This window comes from Sinohyriopsis cumingii, chromosome 15, assembly GCF_028554795.1.
Source record: "Sinohyriopsis cumingii isolate HCF-2022 chromosome 15, ASM2855479v2, whole genome shotgun sequence".
NCBI classification, from domain to species: Eukaryota; Metazoa; Mollusca; class Bivalvia; order Unionida; family Unionidae; genus Sinohyriopsis; species Sinohyriopsis cumingii.
Window position 1 is genome coordinate 52,050,020 of NC_142975.1, and position 21,064 is coordinate 52,071,083.

The window sequence follows — 21,064 nt, forward strand, 5'->3', positions numbered from 1 at the left end:
TATTATACATGTATATATGATATATGAATAAAGCATGGCAGGGTGGTTGGGAGGGTTTGCAGATAACGTGATTGGTCAAGTATTCTTGGAAAAACAATTTACTTAAAAATTTGGTTTTTACTTCAAATGTTACCCAGTCACATTAATATTAGGAGAATAGATAATTGGAGGAGGTACTGCTGAGCATCTGACCTATACCTTGGGAATCCTTTTTGGGAATGATGGCTGGATTCCCCATGTTAACTATAACATGTTCTCCTAATTACATAAGCAACACCGCCATGGGTCAGTTGATCTGTGATACCTACATATGTTTAAGATAATTATTGAAATCTTCTTACCTACAAAATTTCACTGGCGAATCCAGCAGTGTTGATAGGCTGTGTTGATTGTTTTAATTGGGTCTGGTGTTCATCTGGACAGCCATCACCGGGCCAACCGGATTCAAGATTTACTTCTGTGAAGTTAAATCTTGGAGATAAAATACTCAGAAAGGTTGACTGCATGTCAGCCAACATCTTCTACTATATATTGGATCAAAATGTTATATTCAAATGTGAGGCTTGTAGAGATTGTTCTAATCTCATGAGCAGTAATCTTCATGAAGCGACTCTGATCTTGTGAGACCTCAAAGTACACTAACTGATTTCAGCCATGAAGCAAGGGCTTGAGGGATGATATCCTGTTTCCCAGCTTTACCTGAAGAAAGAGGTACCTGCATGTGCCACGACTTTTCTCTGTGCATTTCTAGTAGTGCTTGATTATGCAAACAGGATCACTCATGGCACTGCTCTCAACATCTATGGAAGAGAGCAAGCGAATGATGACTCTTTGCCAACAGTCAGTAAGCTTTTCTTGACAACATAGCCTGGTTGTGTCAAGAAGACCAGCGAACCATCCAATCTGAACTGAAGTTAGTTCAGGTTGACGGAAAGGGCATGTAGCTTGCTCACCCTGCATGTTAAAGCTAAAGCTATCCTAAAAACGTGTTTTGTATGATAGTAACATTAGCGAAGGGTATGTTAAGGCTCAGATTTATTTGAATTGAGCCAAATTAAACACCAGGCAAAGTTTGGTTGATTAAGATCAAAATTAGCTAAAAGATCCAACATATCTTTATCATCCCCTATTTCGTGTCGACCATGATGACAGAATGCATCTGATATGGAATGATAGGCTTTGACAGAAATTATTGGTTAGTTGAGGGACTGAGGTACTCAGAGGGATGATGTTATTGATGTGGCATCAGTCCCTAAAGAGATACCACTTTTTCTTCTAAGTCTTCAGAGTGGAGGGTCTTATTACGTGAACACAAAGAAGTTGTACCAGATTCAGGTTGGTGAAAAATTCCATACCTGGATGAATAAAAAGCTGGGATGGACGGAGGTCAGACTTCTAGTTCATTAGAAAACCTAGATGATCTAAAAGTGAGAGATAATTTCTGACTTGAAGTAGAATATAACTTACAATATGTTTCTGGACGATGTCATCCAGATATGCTGCATCATCACAGATGACCATCTATACCTTGATGAAAACTCAAGGACTGATGTTGAGACCAAAGAGTATAACTTTTAAATGATAAAATGTGTCACAGTAAGCAAAATGGAACACTTTCCATAATGCAGGGTGGATAGGAAAGTGAAAATATGCATTGGTCAGATCGAGACTGACTGCATACTTGTCCCAGCAGATGGAGAGACAGATTAATCTCATCATCTCCATCTGGGATTTCAGTGACAAAAGGAACTGGTTTGAGTTGACTCAGGTCGATGATCAACCTCAACTTGCCATTCACTTTCCAAGTAAGAAAGAACCTTAAAAATAACTCCAGTGATTGTGGTCTTTGCACAATCTCCACTGCCTGTTTTATGATGAGTGACCATATCTTCTGTTTTAGAAAGGCATCCTTCTCCCAATCTGATGGTACATCCATGAAGTGAGGAAAGGGGATGGCAAGGAAAAATGAAATCCAAAAATGACCTGGATCACCCAATGATTCTGTGGAAATCCACTGAGCTAGAAATTGCAGGAGCTGGCCACCCACAGCTAGAATGTTTGCAGGCAGTGGGGATGGTAGATCATTGTTTAGAGTTAGGAGGCTTTGAAAACCGCCTAGCTTTGTAAAACTGCTGTCTCCTGGCATTGGGCTGGGACCTGTATTGCACATCAGACTGATATATATATATATATATATATATATATATATATATATATATATATATATATATATATATATATCTATAAGTATATATGCAGGGCTTGAATTTAACACAAATTTCTTTGTAGCCAGAAAGACTAGTTTATTGGGAAATTTACTAGTCCTGTTCACAAAGCAATGTCAAACAGCTTTCATGTACATTTACCGATTCAGTTTTAAAGTTCAAACAACCTGCAACAAAACTGGATGAACTGGATATTTTCTGTGTGTTTCTTTTTGCGAATTGCGTACACCAGTTACACCACATAACATTCCTTTCCTTGTCATAATTCAGCCATTCCCTGTCTTTTGTCCATTTCTTCTGAAATTTTCCATTACACTTTTCCCATCATAAGAATTATTCCTCATCATTCTCATTCAAATTTTGCTTTTTTTCTGGTGGCTGAACACCTTCTATCAAATGCCACATTTTGCCTGTCTTATAAGGAGTGAATTGTTCCTTGTTTTGAAATACGAAATGTTATAGTATAGCTGACGCGAATTATTTAAAGCAAGAAAAGGAATGGCACAGTGTCCTTTAGAGCAAGAAACTTGTTTTAAAACACGTGTCTTGGCCCCCTCCCACAATTGAATGGCCTCTCCCTAACAAAGACTTAACTTCAGCAGATGTTTTGCATGATCAAAGCAGTGGTTATTATTGTAAACACTTATAAAATATTAGCATCAGAAGATAGTGTTAGTTTCAGCTTGGAAAAGGTGTGTTCCCATCAAACGAAGCCATCTGACACTCGGCGCATTGTATTTATCAGCTCCATTTATGGTATCATAAGTCATAAGTTTGGTAATTGTTCCTAATTAATTGAACCTCAATGTATTGTTGACATTAATAATAAGGCCGAAAATTTTCAAATCTTAGATGCCCATGCTCAGAGATTTTTATTCCCAACAAATGTACAGCATTCTGCTTGGATATCTCAATGTGCATTCAATTATTTGTTATTCTTGTAAGGGAAAAATATAAAAACTATTCTTATCATCATAGAAAAAGTAGTTGTATGGAAAGGATGTGTCAATAACATAACCGTAATAAATTGATCTAATTCTTATAGTTATTTCAAAGGAAATGTAAAATATATAGTTTCCTGTTTGTGACATGTTGGAGCGTTTGGGTAGTGAGCAAAAACAAAGAACCATAAACAAAAAAATGTGCAAACTAATTTCTTTGAATAGTTTTTGCCATGTTCTTTTGTGTGGTATACCACTTTGAAGTTTGTTACCATGGTCGAGTGAATAAAGCGTGATACCTTGTCATTTTTTCATTTAATTCATTATCAGATTAATTAGGATCAATTACCAAACTTCCGTTGTTAATGACGGGACCATAATTTGCGCTGTTAAGTGAAATGCACAAAATTGGATGGATTCTTGTTATAGAAACGCACCTTTCCAAGGCAGAAATTGACTTCATCTTCTCATGCTAATATTTTATGACTGTTTACAATGGTCACTGCTTTGATTCTACAGAACATCTGCTAAGTCAAGTCTTTACTAGGGAATGGGGTAAACAAACACTGACGATTGATAACTGAAAGTTACTAGTCCAACAGGAAATCTGCTAGCCTCGGACTACCACTAATTTCGAGCCCTGTGTGTGTGTGTATATATATATATATATATATATATATATATATATATATATATATATATATATATATATATATATATATTGTTGTTGTTGTTGTTGGGTTTAACGACATTTTTCAGCACACGATAGGCTATACATGGCGGCCAGTATTAATGGTGGAGGAAGAACCCGGGAAATCCCCGGAAAGAACCACCAACCCTCGAGAGTATATATATATATATATATATATATATATATATATATATATATATATATATATATATATATATGTGTGTGTGTGTGTGTATGTGTATGTGTGTGTGTATGATCTGGATTTTTACGTAGCTTTAACAATTTTTCAGTCATATCGCTATGATGTCTGCAGTGTGGCAGCTTATAGTGATGTCTAGCACTGGGGCATCATGCCACAGACATGTAGCATGATGTCCCACCCAGTCACATTATCCTGACACCAGGCCGACCAGACCTAACACTAACTTGTTAATGCTGAGCGCCAAGCAAGGCAGTTGTAAGTACCATTTTTGTAAGTCTTTGGTATGACTCAGCCGGGGATCGAACCCACGACCTCCCGCATCCGAGGCAGACGCTCTAACCACTAGGCCACCGGAGCGGTCGTATATATATGTATATATGTGTGTGTATATATATGTGTGTGTATATATGTGTATATATGTGTGTGTGTATAGATATATGTGTATATGTATATGTGAAAAATCCTTTGTCCTTAGTCCTCTTATTGTCCCTCCACATTGGCATTTACTTCTGAATCTTCTGTTTTCCTTCCTCATAGAGCAAAGTTGACCCAAAAGGGGTGATCTGTAAAGCCATGATGAGGCTTCAGCAACGTGCACCACAGACATGTGTCACGTCATGGTGAGCTGCCTGGTTATTGACGCTAGAAATCCTGGCCATCACTTCCAAAGCATGGTCATTTCTGGGTTTCTGCCAGAGTTGGAAAATTGCCAGAGACCAAAGCAAACATTGAAGACATAATGACTACATTCTGGACTAGTTTTGATGTGGCATGGAACACAGTTTTTTTGTCCACTTTATAAAACAGTGGAGAGCCCATGTGAACAGCTGCTAGATTTTTGTCATGGGCCAGGAGAATGTGCCTGAGTCACTTGTGTACCATTGAGATGAAAATATCACTGGAAATTGGTTTTCTGAAAAGAAAGTCTTAACATTTTCTGTGGCACCAATTCTACCTGAAAGCCTGAAAGTGATCTCCTTAATTTTAGCTGATTGGGGAAGGAGCCAAAAGGATGACTTCTCCTCCTCCTCCTTGTCAAAATCTACCAATGCTTTAACTTCAGAGTCTTGAGTAGCAGTAGAAGTGGAGGGCATTTTGAAGCTGCCAACACCTTATAATTTTCCTCAACTGTGGTCCTAAAGCTAGATTCAGTCCATATATGGCTGCATCTGAGTGCAGCTGGTTTCATTGACCTTTGTCGCACTCACGTTATGTTGAGTCGTGAACTGGTTCTGCTTGCAGCTCTTGATGAGTCATACCAGGTGGCACTGATGACAATTCCATCCTCTTGACGAGTCCTACCATGTGGCACTGATGACAATTCCATCCTCTTTGAAAATGCCACTAACTCTGCCATGTGGCCAAGCAGTGACATATGGAAGTCTGGCACTGCTTGAACAACCAGCTGGTTTGCCTAGCATATGGTGGGCCTTAAGATTGTCTGGTACTGGCTGCTTTAAATGCTTGGCTGGATGAACAGATTTCTCACTGAAATCTCCATTATAGTAAGTTTTTATCACCAACGATATGAATGATATGGCTAAATGGATGGATCTACCACTAAGGTCCTCATAAATCCTAGATGGCTGGACAATTTGGGATGACTGGATATCCAGTGATGGCATGGCCATGTTTTGAAATGGATCCATTCAATCCAGTACAAATCCCATGCGTCCAGACTTGTCTTCCTTCCCTGCTGCTGATGGTTGTGAGTGATGAACTTGGGTGGGAGGGGGACCCAATGTCAACAATTTTATAATCACCAAGATTAAACAGAAGGCAAGAAGCCCAAACTGTTTTAAAACAAATTTACCATAGCACAACTGAGGAAGTTCAAGTCTGCCACAGCATCATATCATGACAAATAGCGTGAAGTTTGTGTATATCAGTAAATTTGGCTGCAGATAAATTTGTACATGTAATCAGTGTTAAATAATGTTTTAGTTTTATTTGGGGATTTTCATATAATGCTGTATTGACTATCAAAGTGGATGTAGCTAGTGTCATGGTATAATTTTTCACTAATTGTGTTTAAAATTGTCTAATTTTAATCCCTCTTTTCACTAATGCGAGTCTGGGAGGTTGTCTCTGATTATGCGTGAATCATGGTTTTCTCTGTTTGCCTTGAACGTTTTGCATTTCATGCATTTAGTTAACATTTGTACTGAAAAGACACAAAAAGAAAAAAACTGCATAAATTAGCAATTCAGCATGTTATTAACATGCTAATGCCACCCCCATTACAAACGAGTTAAGTGAAAATAGTATTGCATTTTAGACGCCTTCAAGACCATGCTCTGAACATATGCATTTCATGCATTTTGTTGACATTTCTTCTAAAACAGCACAAAAAAAGAAAAGCAAAGCATAAATTAGCAATTCAGCACATTAGTAACTCGCCAATACTATCTCCATTATTAACAAAGTAAGTGAAAACTGTGTCTTTGCACTAACTTGTAAATGACAACATGAGATGAACAATAGCCTGGCATGAAACGGTCTTAAATAGAATACACGTAAGTCCAAAAAGTGACACTGTCAATCGAATTTGGAAATTTTATAAAAATAATGCATACAACCTGTCAGAAGAAGAATGCTTGTCAAACGCAATAAATCCAAATGTAATGTTGGATGGTCCAATTTTAACACTAAGATGGTCTGGACTGTACCAGGTATAATGTACAGGTTAACAGTACAGCAGCAAAGCTATAAAAAAAACTAGCAACACCTGGCAGTGGCAAGAGGAGGTAATGTGCAAAAGTTACTGCCCTTTATCTATATGAGATAGGTACAAGATTATTTTCATCTTTTAGTAGGGCTGGATTCATGAGGTAGCAGGCTAATATCCCCAACATTAATGTAATTGGAGAATATATAAGAATGAGAAATATTAACACATATGTAGGTTACTTGTTAGATCTTTGGATAATAGATAGCTACATAATTTTTTTAAACTTGGGTACATGAATATATTCATACTTTTTCAGAAGTTTTCACTTCAAAGTTAAAAACCTGCAGAGTTATATATTACCAATTATCATATGAATATTGGCATAATGTATTGGAATTGGTAATTACTGGCCTGGCAAGTTATAATGTGTACATGAGATTATTATGTTCATGAAGTTTACTGTTTATAACCACACAGAGCAATACATCAGCTACAGACAATGAAACAAATAATTTTGCCAATCTTAATTTCATTTGTATTTCATTCAATTGCATTTTATTTGCATTTCATCTACATATGAAACACATTCAGGCTATAGTTTTGTTTGCAATACATTCACATCTATCATCTAACTGTTTTTCTTTGCACTTGTAGAAATACATTCTGATTTTGCAAATTACCAAATTTTCCTTTTACATTTTTGAAAGTTTTAAAGGATGAGAAATAATGCTTTCATATCTTGGCTTATTAAAGTGCTTTAATAAATACAAATTCATAAATGCAAAAGACTGCTTTGAATTTACAGTAAAATAAAATATACCTGCATCAAAGGTGAAAATAAAGGTCTAGTCAGCAAAGATAATTATTTCATTTCATTAAAATAAAAATGTTGTAGATATGATCCATTCGGTAGCAGTTTTATGTCTGCCTTGGTAACAGTAATATCACAGCTTGTAAGGGGTTAAAAACTGTCATAGATTTTCAGATCCATTCATAAAATACATTTGTGGTTTAGTTTATCATTCAACATTCTGTATTTTACAATGTCGTTTCATTTGCATCCATTCTGCATTGGTTAAATTAACTTTTAATTTCACTGATAAAGTAACCCATTTTAGGGCCTTCATTGCTACCATATGATACACAGTTCCACAGTAATCACAGCAATTTGAATTCTAAAATTTGATTATATCTGGTATTAAAAGATGCCCATAACTATCTCTCTAATAAACAGCGAAAGTTATTAGCACTTTCAAGTTGTGTCGGTATTAGGTTTGTGTTTTAACAACTTACTCAATATTTATAGGATCATTGAGTGTCACAAGGATGTCAGTTGTTACATCAGGAAGATGGAATAAATCCATGTGAATATGAACTGAGTTTTTTGCTGTCTCATTAAATTTTAAGAGTTATGGGATGGTCTGTTGTGTGTTGTCTGTTGCCTGAAGAGTTATGGGATGGTCTGTTGTGTTGTCTGTTGCCTGAAGAGTTATGGGATGGTCTGTTGTGTGTTGTCTGTTGCCTGAAGAGTTATGGGATGGTCTGTTGTGTGTTGTCTGTTGCCTGAAGAGTTATGTGATGGTCTGTTATGTGTTGTCTGTTGCCTGAGGAGTTATGGGATGGTCTGTTGTGTGTTGTATGTTGCCTGAACAGTTATGGGATGGTCTGTTATGTGTTGTCTGTTGCCTGAAGAGTTATGGGATGGTCTATTATGTGTTGTCTGTTGTCTGAAGCTTGTCCATCTGAGACCAGATATTTCTTACTAAACAACATGGAAGACAGCAATGAAACTTTACACACACACACACATTCATCCTAAGTTGGGCCTAAATCTAAAAATGGTGCCTATCTAATGTCCACCATGGCAGCATCTTGAACATCTCGTTATCGCTACTCCTGAATGAAAGTCATACTGACATGGGGTTTTAACCAGAAGCTTTATTGTGATGTCTAGTTTGTCCAAAATGAAAATGGTGCCAATCTACCATTGCAGCCATTTTAAACATCTTGTTATTGTTACTCCTGAATGGAAAGTCATATACTGGTACACATTGGAGAAAACTTCTTAAAATTTGTTGATGAAATTGTAGAAATTTGTCAGTATGGCCACAATGGCATCCATAACAATTCTGTTTTTACTACTCAAGACTAATTATGATATCTAGTTGGTCATGAAAAAAAAATGCTGATCCAACCTCAGATATGGGTGCAGCAATGAACACTTTGAAAATCTTGCAACTAATTCTCCTGAAAGGAAGGCTTATTTAATATGGTTTTTTTTCAACAAGTCTTTTAATGGTGTCTAGTTTGGCCTGGTGGCAGTCATATTGTCAATATGGCTGCCACAGTGGCTAGTTTGAAAGTGTTATCAAGATTATCAGCAATAGTTCCAACACCCAGCAGTTAAAAAGAAGACACAGAGAACTTCCCCCAGACATTTTAGCACTAGAATGGGTCTTGTGCAATCAACAGTGTTAAATAACAATCTGTGCATTTAATAATTTCAAGTATGACTCATTACTGACACAAAGTCTATCAAGTCCCAATCGACAATAAAGCTGGTAAAAATCATTTATATAATAGAAAAGTCTAATTAAGTCATTTACATATGTAATAAGCCATTTACATAAACACAGAAATGTGCATTCTAATCTAATTAAGTCATTTACATAAACACAAAAATGTGTATTCCAAATGCTCTTTTACTTGGGTTCAGTAGTTTAACAAAGTCTCTAATCCAAATCTCAAACTATATATAAAACAATAATCCCCAAATCATTCAAAATGACATGAACTTCTAATCTTGTCGACTAGACTTGGACAGAAACATTCAAACAAAGTTTGTTTGCTTAGGTCAAGAGCTTTGTTACACTACTGTGATAATACAGTTGGCACTGGAAAAGGCTCAGTCCAACAACAACAAATAAAAAAGAAAACAACCATATTAAAAATCTAAAATAGTATCATTGAAGGGCAATACATGTGTAATAACACAGACAACTAGGAGTCAATTGTAAATGAAAACATTGAACACAACAACAATACATGTATCAACAAATTGATTGACATTCTACTTAGGTAATGGGTTATCCTTTCACAAAACGTTATGACTATGGAGCAATAAAAACTGAATGCCTGACTTTTGAGTCGGTTTTGTACAATCTACATGACTGGACTGTTTACAATGGTATCTACATAGTCAGTTTCAACTATTTTGGGGTGAGGGGATAAGGGAGATAATCATGATGCAATTGGCAGAAATGATGGGGTGAGGGGATAAGGGAGATAATCATGATGTCATTGGTAGAAATGATGGGGTGAGGGGATAAGGGAGATAATCATGATGTCATTGGTAGAAATGAAGCCTATCAAGGAGTGGGCATAAATTTTTTAAAAATACCATGATATTACTAAAGTATTCTTTGACCCATTCATGACTTGTGACTTTCTGTGTCCTAATGTACAGCTATTTAAATATACACATTGTACACCATGGTTAATAGTGATCTATGTAAATACAGATTGTTGTGCAGAAACTGTTTTTCTTCTTTCAATCATAGTGACCTTGACCTAGTACCTTTCTATCTTAAAATTTACAGACTTCTTAATTACCCCTAGTGTAAGTCATCCACAATGTTGTCAGATATCAACCTGGAATTACTTTCTTTTTCCATTTAAGGAGTATATCTGCCATTATTTATGTTATTCAGACCATTTTCTTTTTGTATTACTGTTCCTTCTCTGTCACCTTTACTTGCTCTTTCTTCCCCCATCAGGATGAATAGACCTTGAAATGTGTCAAGACTGCTGACCCTCTAGTATACATGTACACACACACACACATACAGTGAAACCACTCTAAACCGCAAACCCCTGGGACCCTTCTTTGGAGGTTTTGAGAAGCTTCAGCTTATTGAGGCTTTTGTAGATATGAAAAGTGTCTTTCAGCACTTATATGATGAGAGAGAGAATGCAGTCATGAAAGCACAAGCATCTGTGTGTGTAAAAGTGCACAAATTAAAAAAAGATGTTATTTTTTTTAATACATGCATTTAAAGAAGAATTAGGAATAAGATTAATGTTCCTACCAAAATCACATCCTGTCACATAAGGAATGAGATACAGTACTTATATAACTTTACTATAGGTCCATTAGAATTAAGAATGAAATAAGAATGAAACTCCAAAATGTTTCAATACTCCACAATGTACAACACTGTATAATTCAAAATGTTTCAATACTCCACAATGTACCACACTGTATAATTCAAAATGTTTCAATACTCCACAATGTACCATACTGTGTAATTCAAAATGTTTCAACACTCCACAATGTACAACACCGTATAATTCAAAATGTTTCAATACTCCACAATGTACCACACTGTATAATTCAAAATGTTTCAACACTCCACAGTGTACAACACTGTATAATTCAAAATGTTTCAACACTCCACAATGTACAACACTGTATAATTCAAAATGTTTCAACACTCCACAATGTACCACACTGTATAATTCAAAATGTTTCAATCCTCCACAATGTATCACACTGTTTAATTCAAAATGTTTCAATACTCCACAATGTACCACACTGTATAATTCAAAATGTTTCAATATTCCACAATGTACCACACTGTATAATTCAAAATGTTTCAATACTCCACAATGTACCACACTGTATAATTCAAAATGTTTCAATACTCCACAACGTACCACACTGTATAATTCAAAATGTTTCAATACTCCACAATGTACCACACTGTATAATTCAAAATGTTTCAACACTCCACAATGTACAACACTGTGTAATTCAAAATGTTTCAACACTCCACAATGTACAACACTGTGTAATTCAAAATGTTTCAACACTCCACAATGTACCACACTGTATAATTCAAAATGTTTCAATCCTCCACAATGTATCACACTGTATAATTCAAAATGTTTCAATACTCCACAATGTACAACACTGTATAATTCAAAATGTTTCAATACTCCACAATGTACCACACTGTATAATTCAAAATGTTTCAACACTCCACAATGTACAACACTGTATAATTCAAAATGTTTCAACACTCCACAATGTACCACACTGTATAATTCAAAATGTTTCAATACTCCACAATGTACCACACTGTATAATTCAAAATGTTTCAACACTCCACAATGTACAACACTGTGTAATTCAAAATGTTTCAACACTCCACAATGTACAACACTGTGTAATTCAAAATGTTTCAACACTCCACAATGTACAACACTGTGTAATTCAAAATGTTTCAACACTCCACAATGTACCACACTGTATAATTCAAAATGTTTCAATCCTCCACAATGTATCACACTGTATAATTCAAAATGTTTCAATACTCCACAATGTACCACACTGTATAATTCAAAATGTTTCAATACTCCACAATGTACCACACTGTATAATTCAAAATGTTTCAATATTCTACAATGTACCACACTGTATAATTCAAAATGTTTCAATACTCCACAATGTACCACACTGTATAATTCAAAATGTTTCAACACTCCACAATGTACAACACTGTATAATTCAAAATGTTTCAACACTCCACAATGTACCACACTGTATAATTCAAAATGTTTCAACACTCCACAATGTACCACACTGTATAATTCAAAATGTTTCAATACTCCACAATGTATCACACTGTATAATTCAAAATGTTTCAATACTCCACAATGTACAACACTGTATAATTCAAAATGTTTCAACACTCCACAATGTACCACACTGTATAATTCAAAATGTTTCAACACTCCACAATGTACAACACTGTATAATTCAAAATGTTTCAACACTCCACAATGTACAACACTGTATAATTCAAAACGTTTCAACACTCCACAATGTACAACACTGTATAATTCAAAATGTTTCAACACTCCACAATGTATCACACTGTATAATTCAAAATGTTTCAATACTCCACAATGTACCACACTGTATAATTCAAAATGTTTCAATACTCCACAATGTACCACACTGTATAATTCAAAATGTTTCAATACTCCACAATGTACCACACTGTATAATTCAAAATGTTTCAATATTCCACAATGTACCACACTGAATAATTCAAAATGTTTATATCTCCATGTAATTCAGTATGTTCACAGTTCAAGAGCCTGGATTGAAAAAGGCATGGGGCTTTGTCTGTTATTTTTTATATTGTTCTTTAACTAAATATTGCTTGTGTTAATGACTCAGATCATTTGTGTGAATCTTACATTTAAAAAACTGATTGTCAGTTCCCGTCGGCAAATCTTGAAAAGCAAAGCCATAACATCTGATTAATAAAGCTCTTTTATTTAATTGAAACAACACGTTCTATTGACTTAGCATCCAAATGAATAGTATCAACCACAATTAGATAATCAGCAGATAAACATAGTCTTTTCTTATGTGTAAAAATTCAATTTGGGATCAAAATGTGATTCAGTATTCAGATCTGATGGGTTTTGGTTTAATGGGAAAAATGGATTCAGGGATCATAACTCTTCCAAATGATGATGCTGTATGCAAAAAATCCAACTAATTTAAGGTCCCATCAATATAAAGGTGCAAGAAAACTGGCTGAAATTCAAAGTAAAAGTGTTAAAAAAATAAAGAACTTATGGTATTGTTAATAAAATCCCAAATAATCCTAGAATTACAGACACAAGTCCTAATTATAAAAGTTCTAAATAAACTTTGGTAGAAATTCAAATGAAAACCAACACTGAAAGTGCTGATGTGTGTGGTGGCCTGTATCATGCTGTTGTACCAACCGTCTTTTGTTGAAACACAGTAATATAATTCCAGGTTTGAATTCACTACAAAACCTACTGAATGTTTCTGTCCAAGGATATTATTCTTTATCAGCACTCTTTATTTCTAGAAAAAAATAAATTAAATTACATAATTTGAAGAAATAAATTCCAAGCCAAATGAAGAAACTGATTTTGCTAGATCTTAAAGCACAAACAAATAATTTTTTGAGTATTCTACTTGAATCTCAGGTCACGATTAGCATGTTCTAATAAAAACTATTACCTAATGGAAAACTTTGATATGGAACGTTCTAAATGTTTCCAAGATAAAATATTAGTTATAATTAGGTCTGTTACTAAATATTATAATATAGAGCCTTAGATATGTCAGATATAAAAGGGGAATCCCAATAACCTAGACCCTGACCAAAATAAACTTGTTCACTTCTATTAATAATGATCCTAATATTAAACTCAAACACTATGTATTAGTTGTTAACGGAATTTTTAAAAAAAATCAATTTGGGTAAAGTTGAAAATAAACTTGATTTGGACAAGGTTAAGTCCAACACACAATCTTATCACAATAGCAAATTAAAAACTAACAAACAAAAAATGCAACTGAAATATAATTAACACTGAAATGCAACAAACTTTTTAAACTTGTGCTCCAGAAATCAGAACAGGAGAAAAAAAACTAAAGGATCATAAACTCCATTAAATGTCATAGTGTGCTCAAAATCAAAAACACTCAATCTGTCATTAATCTAAACCCACAGGCAAAACAAGGTTGAAATTTAACAGATATCAATGAAAATATTGCTATTATGTGGAAGAGAAGCAACAATGAATGGGATGTAATGTGTTTACAAAAGGTTCATTTAAATGCAAAATTGGAAACTTGGATTAAAATGCAGTTTCATTACGAGGTATAATTTACATCTTTTATATAATGTATATATTTGTATGATTCTAAACGATACATAGTAAATAGGATATTCTGGGTTAAAAGGTCATGGAGTGGGTCTTCATACTGAGATATAGAAATCACATTTTCATATGCATTTAGGATAAAAATGTGGGATATTTTTGTAAACTTTATGAATATCACTTTTTTAATTAAAGGATGATCATTCTTTCTTGATACAAATTGGATTGTCAGTAAGAACCAACATATGATCCAACGTTTACAGGATGTTGTATCGTTGCACAGAATTGTCCGACATGGTGGTATATCTATTTAATGGTGAGAAGTTCTTAGCAGCCAAGTTTTCTCCATTTCATATATGCTTTCTGAGAGCTGACGGGCCACAAGTTGCCAGCGGGCTGTGGTTTGGGAACCTCTAATGTATACAAACCAAATGAAGTGAATACTTGCCACTTAAAGGTATGTAGAATCAAATTCTACAAAATGTTATTCAGAACTGAAATAGTGTGTTGAATGCCTATATGACCCATGTGACTTGTACTATAATAGTGTTTGATTCTGAGAAATTTCACTATTTAGTTCATCCATAGTTAACCAAGACTCTATTTTTCAGGGTTTTTCATTATTTTTCAGATGTGTTTGGTTGTGCCCTTCCACTGTCAAAACTCTTGCAAAGAGACAAATTGTAGCTTCAGTTTTTGATAAAAGTTTAAAGTAGAGAATAAAATTAGCAGAGCAGCACAATTATCAGCAAAAGTCCCTTCAAGGAATTCATGCTCTACTGTCTGAAAGAATCTCCAGAAAATCAGGGTAAGACCATTTCTAGTTTTTAACTGCTGAGTGGCAAAACCATCAGTAATATTCTTGAGTGATACAATTTTCAGATATAGCTACTCTTGTAGCTATATTCTGAAAGATCAGCACCATTTTCATTGAGAACAAGCTAGACATCATTAGAAGACTAAGCTAGACATCATTAGAAGACTTTGCTGAAAACCCCATGCCAATATTACCATCTTTTCAGGAGGAGTAGCAATAAAAAAAATTTAAGATGGACACTATGGCAGTCATATTTCATACAAGACTTGCACCATTTACATTTAGAACCGACCCAATATCATACAAAAACTTTTGGTGAAAACACAATGTCTTTATAACCATCAATTGTGGCAGAGTATCAATTTTCAAGCTGGCCATCATAGTTGCAATACTGGATGTCAGACCAATACCATTTTCATTTAGGACTAACTAGACCCCATAAGAAATATTCCAATGAAAATATAATTTTTCATTAGCATATGCTATGGTAGCCTACTTTTAGAAAAGATCAGCACCATTTTCATTCAGAACTAGCAAGATATTATAAATAGTCTTCTGGTGAGACCCACATGTTGATATGACTTTCCATCCAGGAGTACCTGGTGAGATCCTCATGTCGATATGACTGACTTTCCATCCAGGAATACCTGGTGAGAACCTCATGTCTATATGAATTTCCATCCAGGAGTACATGGTAATAAGCTCATGTCGATAGGACTTTCCATCCAGGAGTACCTGGTGACTTCGTGTCGATATGACAATATGACTTTCCATCCAGGAGTACCTGGTGAGAACCTCATGTCGATATGACTTTCCATCCAGGAGTACCTGGTGATAACCTCATGTCAATATGACTTTCTGTCCAGGAGTACCTGGTGAGAACCTCATGTCGGTATGACTTTCCGTCCAGGAGTACCTGGTGAGAACCTCATGTCGATATGAATTTTCGTCCAGGAGTACATGGTGAGAACCTCATGTCGATATGACTTTCTGTCCAGGAATACCTGGTGAGAACCACATGTCGATATGACTTTCCATCCAGGAGTATCAATCACAAGATTTCATGAAAACCACAATGGTGTCCATATTTAGTGTCAGATCAGCACAATTTCTATTTAAGACCAACCTGACACCATGTCTTCCAAAGAAAATCCCATGCAGGAGCAGCTATAACAAGATTTTCCTGACTGCTGGCATGTGGATTATCAGATCAGATTCATTTTCATTTAGGGTCATGGAGTTATCAAATCTTTTTGAAAAACCTTAGGATTAGCAATAAAGGTACCATGTTTATATAGGACCAACTAGGCTTTCTATGAAAACTCCACATTGACATGATCCTCAAATCAGAAGAAATAGTAATCACATCATGTTCAAGATGGTCATTGTGACAGCAATGTTTGGGCAAAATCATTTTCATTTAAGATCAGCTAGACAACATAAGAAGTCTTTTGGTGAGAAACTAATGCCAATAGTGATAAGATTTTAAATTGGCTTCTGTGGTGGCCATATTACATGTCACATCATTTTCATTTAGCAGACATCATAAGGAGTATTTTACGGAAAATCTCATTCTGATATGACCATCCAATTAGGAGTCGTGATGATTGTGTCTTTAAAGTTTCACATCAATACAGTAACTCCAATTAGTATAGCATAGCAATATCAAACTGATACTATGGATGAAGGGGCCCCGAGTGGCCAAGTGGTCTAAAGCGCTCTTCGTCACGGATCACTGCCATCTCACCTCTGTCTGCGTGGGTTTGAGTCTCGGATTCGGCTAATGTGGGTATGTGAGAAAACTTGCCAGTAGCTTCTCGTGGGTCGGTGGTTCTTTCTGGGGTTTTCCCAGGTTCTTCCTACACCATTAATACTGGCCGCCATGTATAGCATATCGTGTGCTGAAAAATGGCGTTAAACTTCACAACAACAATAACTTACGGATGGATGAGACAACATATCATGACATAAACTGGTACCTATAGACAGATGTCACCTAAGGAAATGCCAAATATTTTGCCAACTACTGTACCCCTGTTGAGGCCGAACCCTATTTACCTGCTACTTACAATCTTGCAGAATACCCTGAAATTATAAATTACAGTAGAAATGGACTCACTAACAGTCAACATGGTCATGATCATGCCTGCTTAATATGCAAGCACAACAAGCTGAACAGAATACTGCTCTCTCAATGATCAACTGAAAATGATGTACTGCACCAACTGATAACCTGATTCTCAGCTGACATTTCAGTGCATTGTACTTGTATATTAAGCTGCTGCAATCATGACCATATCATGTAGGGGCATAATTTATGTGTAAACACCCAGGCTCTTATACCGTATCTTGTATCAAAACTTGCAAATGGATAGCAAAAATAAATACCAATGGTAAAACTATGGTTTAAACTTCAAAGTCTGCTCATGTTCTTCAAGCTACTTCACATCTGATTAAATAGTTTCCAGTGTCTATAGCTTTTATTTTTTGGTTCTCGTGTGAAAGCTATGATTTTTGAACAAATGAAATTATGAAGGATGATTATTTCTTAATGTAAGTGCAGAAATGTACAAGATAATTGTAATGTCCTCTGATGGCTTCTGCACATCATATATAACTGGGTTTATCCCTGCTTTCAGTTTTTCAAATATTTTCTCTTCCTTCAAGGTAAGATGATTAAAAATTCTATTATGACCCTACAGCATTCATGCAAAAGAAAATCCCTGTACAGGTCACAGTCGAGGTCAGATCAAAATGGCGGACTGAAGCCAATATACCTCAAGGACACACAGTACTAATGATTTGGAAAAATGGGAACCAGCCTGGAAATGGGTGAACATAAAATAATATGGGTTTGGCTGAACAGGACTGGTTAATAATGTAAGTTATGTTTTAGGAAAAAGAATCTTTTGAGAGTTTATCCTAGTTGTAAGTGAAAAAAAATAGAGATTGTTTTATTGAGGGAATTTCAGTCCTTTAGAGTTTGGAACACTCATTATCAAAATTAGCACCTGACTCTTTGGTGCAGCATAAAAAGCATGTTTCAAACACGCAGGTCCAGAAAATGCCACGGCTCATATCCTTTCCTCTACACAGAAGCTGACATGCATGTTTCATCTATGCTGATAAATATATGTTTGTTCATGAGCACAAAGAAATTTTTTAAGTTATTGAATTTTTAATATCGTGGTGTTTACATAGGTTTTCTTTGGAAACTCGATTAGTACCTTGAGTCCTATAGACAGCCACAGCAATACACAGTGTCTCCACATATGGAAATCATCTAAAAATGGCCAAAACATTGAAATACAATACTGGGACTTCAAACAGTTTGATAAGGAAATGTTCTTAAATGATTTAGTTTGCAAACCCTTCCAATCAGTCTGCACTATAGCTATGTCAACACTGCCTTGGACAAATGGTATCAGATGTTCAATGCAGCCTTAGACAAGCATGCCCCAATTAAAACAAAAAGGGTTAAACACCAAATTACACCCAAGTGGATTACCCCTGAGATCAATAAGGCTAGGCACCTAAGAGATAATTTCCACAAGAAAAAAAGACATGAAAAGCTATAGAAAGTGGAGAAATAAAACTAAGCACCTGATAGATAAGGCAAAAGAGAACTACTATAAACAGGCTATTGATGAAAGTAAGAGTACCAGGACATTGTGGAAGCATATAAAAGAGCTGAACCCACCCAGGAACAGTTGTCTTCCCCCTAGACTTAAACAAAATGATGATAAAGCAACATCTGTACAAGACATTGTGGAAATGTTCAACAATTTCTTCATAAGCATCTCCAGTAACAGTATTCAGAACCAGACTAATATCCCAATTGAACTTGATGTTCTTCTATTATTTGTAAGAGCTAAAATTCCTGATGATAATTGTTTTTCAATAGCTAATGTTAGTGAAGCTGATGTTTTTGATATGCTAATTAAGGTTAATATTAATAAATCCTCTGGATTGGATGGTATTGGTCCATGAATTCTTAAAATTGCTGCACCAGTAATAACAAAGTCACTAACGCATATCATAAATTTAAGTATAATGAGTGGTAATTTTCCAGAAACATTGAAATGTGCAAAGGTTACACCTATCTTTAAGAAAGGAGAAAAGGAGGATCCAGGAAATTACAGACCAATATCAATTCTACCTGTATTGTCAAAACTATTTGAAAAGCATGTAGCCATTCAGGTCTATAAATTTTTCAAAACATACTCTCTATTTCATAAAGCTCAATCAGGATTTAGAAAGTACCATTCGTGCCAAACAGAACTTACCAAATTAATTGATCTTTGGCTGAAGGAAATGGATAATGGACATATGACGGATTGTTTTCCTTGACTTCAAGAAAGCCTTTGATTTTGTTGATCATGAAATTCTGCTGCAAAAGTTGAACTGTTACAGGTTTGACAATCCTTCTTTAAACTGATTTATATCATACCTAAACCAAAGGTCTCAACAAGTAAGCATTGGCAATATTAGCTCTCAAACTCGCACTATTCATTCAGGAGTCCCTCAAGGCTCAGTTTTGGGCCCTCTCCTCTTCCTTATCTATATCAATGATCTACCATTAAATAATGAATCCACAAACACAGATTTGTTTGCAGATGATGCAACCTTGTATACATCTAGTTCTGATACTGAAGTTATCCAAATGAGATTAAACTCTGACCTTATTAGAGTCCAAAACTGGGCACAACAAAATAGGATGGTAATTAATGAAGGTAAAACAAAATGTATGATTTTGGGGACATCACAAAAGCTACACAAGTCAGGGAACCAAAAACTATCTCTTGCAATAAAAAATCATCCATTAGAAAATGTCAAACATGAAAGGCTTGTAGGTGTGTCTGTAGATAATAATTTATTATGGAATGATCATATTGATAAGCTTTGTAAAACTCTGTCATCTAAAATTGCCCTTCCCAGCAGAATCAAGAAATATTTACCTATAGAAACTTGCAATCTATTCTACAAGTCATATATTCTTCCAACAATGGATTATTGTTCTAATGTATGGGGAAACAATGCTAAATCTGAGCTTTACAGGATTTATAAACTTCAGAAACGAGCGGCACGTGTAATTTTAGATGCATCTGTTGTTCATCCCTCAAAAGCATTATTTACAGAACTCAAATGGTTGACAATATATGACAGGATAGATTTTCACAAGGCAGTTCTTTTATATAATGTTTACATGGAACTGCACCAGAGTATCTTCAAGACTTATTCAGGCCTTTTTCAACACAATACCAGTTGAGATCAATATCACATGGAAACCTTCTAATACCAAAACCAAGAACAGAGCAATTTAAAAAGAGTTTTCAATACTCTGGTACATTTCTGTGGAATAAGCTTCCACTACATGTAAAATCTGCTGAAAATATTAGAGTATTTAAGAAAAGATATCATGAGCATGTATGTGTTTCTAATAGATAATGGAATTTAGTATTTTAATACTAAACATGTTAAAATAAACAGTAATTATTGCTATCTTCATATAATGTGCATTGTTATACTCTCTTTAAGAGGGCCTCTAGGCAGAATAGTCCTTGACTAATGAGTCACCCTCTATAAATAAAGCATTATTATTATTATTATTATTATTATTATATGCAAGTGCAATTAACTTTACTATAAATGCAACCATATGGTTCTATTTGTGGATAGCAAGCAAAATTAATACCTTTTGTAAACCACAGAGTGACTTTCAGTTGGATATTAAACACATATTCAAATATATCAACTGTTGCAAAGAAGGGGTGAGGGGGAACAGTGTGTATATTTGA